Raw genomic sequence first — 6,747 nt, forward strand, 5'->3', positions numbered from 1 at the left:
CATGACCTCGATTTTTACTGCAGTCATTGGAGACTGGGCATCCTGCAGAAGAGAGCCAGGGCTTGGACCTGGATTCCATCGGCTATCAGATGCCTGCAGCATTCCTGTTCCATAAATTAATTTTCCTTCTCTCCGCACATCTCCGCCTTGTTTTCGTATCTGCAGTCTCTCCCACATGTGTGCAATGCTTTGGTACAGTATTTGTTCCTTGTTGCACAACCAGGCAGAGGCTACGTAGTTGCCCTGCAGCCCTCGCATCTGTCACTAACTCTGCCCTCTACCCACGCCGCTCTCCTTGCCCCAAAAGTGCATCCACCCCGCGCTAAGGCCATTTGCCAGATACCTGGTTGCTGACAGTTCAGCTGGCTCCTCCAGCACATTCTGATGACACTGGAGGGGGTTAAGGAGAGACGCGCCGGGGAGGCTGGAGTAACGCAGTTAAAGCTCAGGGAAGGGGCTGGCATCTCTGAGAGAGAAGGGAATGACATCTAGGCAAAGGCTGGAGAAGGAAAGAGCAATCTGGTGCTAGTCAGCATGTCTGGGAAGCTGGGAACATATTGCATTAAACCGATAATAACACCTTGAGCAGCAGCGCGGTAGTTTCCATCTGGCCTCGTGCTGAGCTTGGTCTCTCTCATTTCTTCCCTGTTGCAGCCAGGGAACCCGAGGCATAGGTTAGCCGCAGGTCACCAGCAAGGCTGCGGCAGAGCAAGGATGAAACAGAAGTGCTTTAGAGCGAGAGCCGGGTGCTGAGAAGCAGCAACACAGCCTCTTGACTCTCCTTTCGCCCCAACTAGACCCTCCTTAGGCTTGGGAGGTGGGAAGGCACTAGAGCTCTTTGCTTAATTAGTAGCAACAGCCGAAGCACTTGAGAAACAAAAGCTCCTCTCTCTCTGCCCCACTTTTACTTGGGAGCCAGGGGTGGGGAGCAAATTGCTTGGAAGCCAGAAAGCGCCCTGGATCTTGTCACCATGGCTGCACAGACACAGCCTCCTGTTATCTCCAGAGGAACAAAACCCTCCTCCCACCCTCTCCTGTCTCAGCTGGAGCTGATAAAAGAAGAAGAAATAAACAAAACAAATAAAAAAAACTCAAAAAATACCCCAACCCAAACCATCAAATAAATATACAGGAAACAAACCTGCCTTTTGCAAAACATATTTCTTTCCACAGTGGCTTTTGGGTTGCTGGAGAGCTGAGGGACTCAAATGAGCACTTCAGGTTACAGATTCCATCTACGCAATATCAGGAGTTATAAAATCATAACTCAGAAACATCCCAGATCATGCCGCTTGCTTGAGAATGATGGTATCTAGCTATATATACCTAATTGGATAGTTCCGATTTATTTATATATACGGATGCGCACACTATTAAAATGATTATATATAATTTTTACGTCTTCTTGTTTGGAACCCGCAGGGATCACATCTGTAAGTTTTCTCTAAGAGCTGGAGCCTTGTCTTTTCTCTCTCTGTATTGCACTATGCGCAGGGAGAGACACTAGGGGTAGCAACAACCATGCAGAGCAGGGGAGCAGAATTCATCAGCTAATACAGAGGTTTGTGCTACCACAGCTAAACTGCTTTTGGTGTCGAGGCACCTCCACTCTTCACCGCAGTGTGGACAGGATCTTTAGAAAGTAAAAGAAAATGAAAAAGAAAGTGGGACTTTGATGTGTTCTCACAGCTAAAAGGCTTTAAGAAAAATCCCCCAAAGCAAATCAGCAAAGCAGTGAAAATTGCCAACAGTATATTTGTAGTTTGAGAGAAATTAGGACTGGCTTCCTACATAAGCGGGTAGATAATTTCACTTTGCACTTCATGCGTCAAACTCGGACCATCTGGCTGAACTCGAGCATACCTTCTAGCAACACGTCTCATTTCTGCTTGATGCCTTCAGGGCCACCTCCCTAGGGCAATCGCTATTTCAGGTCTTAACTACACTGACTGTTAAAAAAGAACAACTTATTTTTAGTCTGTATCTTTCCAATATCATCTTCTGGCCACTGAATACTCTACTGTCTGTGTATGCATGTAAGAAGTTGTATGTTTAAATCAGCTTGTGATCTGCATGGGCCACTGGCGGGCAGAAGATGGCCCACAGAATGACTGCAAGTTTACCTGCGTTTTTAAAAAAGCCATTTACATGTGAACAAAGAAACGGAGGGAAATAAGAATAACTGATCATTCAAAGTTTAACCTCATTTTCTCCTTTTGGCAGTGGCGGGCACATACAGTCAGTTCTCTGGCTCACCCGCTTTTTTATTATCAGTAATGCTTGAAAATTTTGACTTTGTAATGCAATAAACATTTTGCTTAAATGATAAGTACTGCCTTTGTTTATCACTCCTCTTTGCAACTGCCAAAGAACATCAGGCTGTTCTTTGATTCAAAAAGCCTGAGGAACACCATATTAAATGATCGATTATGTCTCTCATCTCTTTTCTATGCCCATATTTTTTCCTATCAGTAGTTCTTTGGCCATCTGTAACTAAGTGTTACCTGTAGGAGTCCAGTCCGGGTTTTTGCCTCGAATACTTACAGGGGTGAACTCTTGCTTTGAAACTTACCCAACCTTCCTTTGCATATGGACTTACCTGGATAAGCTCATTTAGATCATGACAACAGCTTGCTCAGCCTAGCCTGAAAAGATCAGGCTCTTATTGATAGCTTTGAGCACACTGTTATCTCTAAATAAAGCATGCTGCTCTCATGTTCTCCCACTGCCAGATAAACATGAACATCTGCATAACTATTGTAATAACACCAATACTAATATTAATGATACTGGGGTGAAAACTGGGACTAGCTTCCAGTGCCTTTATTCTCCTGGGCAACCATCTCCAGGATCTCTCTCTGAAGGCCGTCAGACACTTAGATGTCTTTGAGAGCCTGGGTTAGGAGATCATTTTGAAGGAGCTGCTGATTTTGCCCAAACCCACCAATTGACAAAGAGCTGCGTGTGGGATTTCATAGCACATCAGGTGTTCAGGCTGGGTATGGACCTTTAGAAGAAGTTCTGAGGGAAAGGAATTGCATGCCCTGGGCAACACCGTCCCCTTCCACTCTGTAAGATTGACAAGGCTTGCGCTAGTGCTCGGGGGGACGCCATGGGTCAACATCATTGTCACCCCTTTGCCCCATAACCAGTTATGATTAAAGACCAGTTTCTCAAGGATGCAGGTGGCTCCGCTCTCCTGCCCCTTGGTGTGGCAGGACAAGGTGGTGTTTCTTTCTACACAGCCGCTATTTAACCCCTCTGTTCCCTGCAGACCGTGTGGCCCCTTTTATGTATTAGCATCATGCGCCGGTTGTCGTATCTGCCCCTCCGCTCTCACTCACGTACTTACACCCCTCATCTCCCAGCACCCACCAACTCCCAGCATCTGTGCCACTCGCTTGGCCTCCTTTCCTTTATGCTGCTCCCCTCCACAGTCGTGTGACTGCTATTGTGCAGTCCCCGCCACACAAAAGCTAGCCTGACCTAATTTAAATCAGCGCTATTGAAGCCGTTCTTGTTTTATCTCCCAGCACAAGGGCTGTGCTCCCCATTTCAGAGGGAGCGCAAATGAATGGCTAATTGGGGGGGTATTGTGCAGGCAGCGTGTTGTCTCCCAGCCCTGATTGTCAGCTCCCCTGCTCCATGGTGCTCTGAGCTCCCTGCTCTTGCAGCAGCCACGCAGGCTCTTCCGGGAGCGGAGGGGAAAAAAGGGGAGAATGGGACTTTGCAGCCATTGCAGCACGTCAGACAAACAAAGCAGAGCATGGCCACATTCAGCTCACTGGTGAAAGGGCTGGTGGGGGGAGGGCTCCCTTGTTCAGAAGGGGCAGATGCTGGTGATAATAGTAGAGAATAACCAGCCTTCACCTCTAAATAAGCCCCTGCTTTCTTCTTCCTGAGCATTTATGTGACAGTGCTCCCTAGAGCTCTGGAGACTGCCCTTGCGGAGGGGGTGAAGCAGAGGGGGCTCGAGCAGTGCCAGCAGGGGCTGTAAGTCTTGGGAGGAGAGGAAGTGGGATAGGTCAGGGGCTGGGGGGGGCTGAAATGCTGCCAGCCTCTTCGTCCTCCTGAGCACAAGTCTGAGCAGTCACGGATAATCGACCTTTATAAGAAAAGTGAGACGGTCCCCGGGAGCCATTCCAGCAAGTGGCAACTGGCAGGAAGAGGGAGCTTTGTCTGAGCCCTCAATGCCACAGTTTCCCTGCAAGAAGGATCCAGAGGCCAGGACTCATCTACACTGTGTGTCTCACTTGGAAGATTCCTTTGGGAACCCAGACTTGCCGTGTCTGGCTGTGTCTGCAAACTGTGCTCAGCAGCAACTGAGGGACAGTAAAGTCACCTGTTGTCACCCAGGCTACCAGAGTCCAACACTGCCTTAACAAGGGACCACTGCAGTATTTCTTACCTATGTAGGTTTGGGAGTTAACACCAGCAGCACGATGTCTTTTGTCTAATTTCTGCCTCTGCCTCCCACACAGGTACTTTCCAATAGTTTCCTCTGGGGCTGTCTGGTCTGCACCTCTCCTTTCTCCACTGATTCTTTCACTGAAGTGAAAGAGGTCTGTAGAAGAAAACAAAAGTATTTGAACCTTTCCATTGACAGTTTTAGGCCACTACAGCTCCACTTGCTCCTGCTCTAGGGAGAAGACCGTCTCCCTACCCTGTGGCTTAAGTTTGCCCCTGCATGCTCAGGAAATGCACAATGCAAAGGCTGCTGCCACAGTCCTCTCCTGCACTCTGCCAAATCAGACTAAAGTACTGGCAAGTCCTGGAGTCAAGCCTCCTCTTGGCCCTTTTTAGGCCCATATGAAGAGATTAGCTTCAAAATCACAAAATTAAAAGCAACTGCAGTTCTTTTAGCTTTCATTTGGATTTATGATTCATTTCTCCCTTCTAGGCTTTTCTCTGCAGCCAGCAAAGCATAAAACACACTTCAATAAACAAAACAGGAAAAATGAAATTCTCACATCACCACCTGATTCCAAGGGCTGAAGTTATATGAAAAAAGGGATGATTGCCACGGGAGTGTATGAGTCGCTAACACTGCGCTAAAATAAAAGAAGAGGAACTGGCATATTCCTAGGACCCTGCGGGCTTGGCAACAGGAACTTTAACCAAAACCTCGGTGACGGGAAACTCAATACGCCGTGAGTGCTGGCGTCATGTCCGCGAAACCCCTGCTGCGTCCCAATCTCTTGCACAGCTCCCACTGCCTCGGAGAGACGCAGCTGCCGCAGGGAACCGAGTTTGGCCCCTGGTGCGTTAGAGGAGCTGCACTCGCAGGGAGGGTGAACTTCTCTGCAGCGGAGGGCAACCATCAAGGATCTTTTCCTGTTGCTCAGAAACCCAAGGCCGGTGCTCTCGGAGCATCCGTGCCCTGCCTGGATCCTCTCCCTCCCTCCTGAGCAGCTCTAGAGGGAGATCCACTCCCCGTCGCCACTATTCTACCGACATCTGGTGGCAGCCGCGCGGGGAAGAGGAGCCGCTCGCTCCAAAGCGGCCCAAGCGCAGGCCCATCCCGCCCTCCCTCGCCTGTGCCCGGACCCCGACGGCTGCCGTGGGCTGGGCCCCAGGGTCCTGCTGGGCCCGGAGGCTGCAGGCCATGCCTGGGCCCGCCGGCGGCTCTGCGGCAGCGGGGACCGGGGCGCCGGGCCGCGCTGTGAACTGTGGCCGGGCCCAGCGTGCGACCAGGCCCCGCGCGGTGCCGGGGTGTCCGGAGACGCGACGCAGCCAGGTTGGGGCGCCGCTCGGGCCAGCTAGGCCTTTTCCTGGGGTTTCAAGCCGGGCTCCGGAGGCCTCTTTGGCTCGTGTGGCCAGGCTTTCTCGGCCTGCGGGTTCCTTTCAAGCCTTTTCCTTTTTTAAAGCCCTTTCTGAGGGGAAACACCACTGGAAGCGCCGCCTGCCACCTCACCCACAGCGTACGGCACCCACCTCCTCCTCAGCCGCCTTCTCAGGGCGGTGGGCCTCGGGAAGCGGTAATTAGTCATTCACGTTAATCACTGCGAAACTGCCACGGCGTTTCCTAGTGTTTGGGGAGGGTTTTAGGTCCTCGTGAAGTGCCCCCGGTTGGCGCTGAGGGTCCGATACGGCCCCGCCGCCCTAACGGTCGCTCGGGCTCGCGCAGCCGCCGCGCGCGGGAACATGGGGCGCCGCGCGAAAGGGGTAGCTATGGCGGGTTTCCGTAGTGTAGCGGTTATCACGTTCGCCTCACACGCGAAAGGTCCCCGGTTCGATCCCGGGCGGAAACACCTTGTTTTTGTCTTTTTTCCCCTCCTTTTTTTTTTTTTTTCCCTTCTAACCCGCCCTCCCGGCGTTTCGGCTTCCCCGGCCACGAGCTGGGAGAGAAATAAAGGCAACATGTGCCGCACAGCAAAGGCAGTGGCTTGTATTCCCTGAGCGGCTGGCTGGTGAGCGCCGGGATCCGGATCTGAAAAAAAAAGAACCCAGCCAAACGGCGCGTTTTACATATAGAAACATTCTGAATTGCTTTGAGATTTGGGGAGAAGGAAGGGAAAAAAAAAAAATCAATGCAAAAAGCATTACTTGTTGCGTTGGCCGGGAATCGAACCCGGGTCAACTGCTTGGAAGGCAGCTATGCTAACCACTATACCACCAACGCGCCCCGAAAACATTTTGCCCGGCCTCGCCCAGGAATTTTGCGCGACTGGACCCAACCATCCCCCCAGAGCCGCGGGGTTACACTGACCGATGAGGATACCGCCGGGGGAAACAAGGCGGCCCAAA

At 51.2% G+C, this 6,747-nt stretch overlaps 1 long non-coding RNA gene and 2 other non-coding genes across 3 annotated transcripts; 1 reads left to right on the top strand and 2 right to left on the bottom strand.

The window, feature by feature from the left end:
• Positions 1-1,182: 1,182 nt before the first annotated feature.
• On the bottom strand, positions 1,183-6,101 carry LOC106484483 (uncharacterized). The gene is made up of 3 exons (XR_001292569.2): positions 5,935-6,101; positions 4,409-4,564; positions 1,183-1,633 (listed from the first exon to the last, which is right to left on the bottom strand). It is a non-coding gene; the product is annotated as an uncharacterized lncRNA (long non-coding RNA).
• Positions 6,102-6,178: 77 nt separating this feature from the next.
• Positions 6,179-6,251, top strand: TRNAV-CAC (transfer RNA valine (anticodon CAC)). Its single transcript has one exon. It is a non-coding gene; the product is annotated as a tRNA-Val (tRNA).
• Positions 6,252-6,550: 299 nt separating this feature from the next.
• On the bottom strand, positions 6,551-6,622 carry TRNAG-UCC (transfer RNA glycine (anticodon UCC)). Its single transcript has one exon. It is a non-coding gene; the product is annotated as a tRNA-Gly (tRNA).
• Positions 6,623-6,747: the final 125 nt, after the last annotated feature.

This window comes from Apteryx mantelli, chromosome 30, assembly GCF_036417845.1.
Source record: "Apteryx mantelli isolate bAptMan1 chromosome 30, bAptMan1.hap1, whole genome shotgun sequence".
Taxonomy (NCBI): Eukaryota; Metazoa; Chordata; class Aves; order Apterygiformes; family Apterygidae; genus Apteryx; species Apteryx mantelli.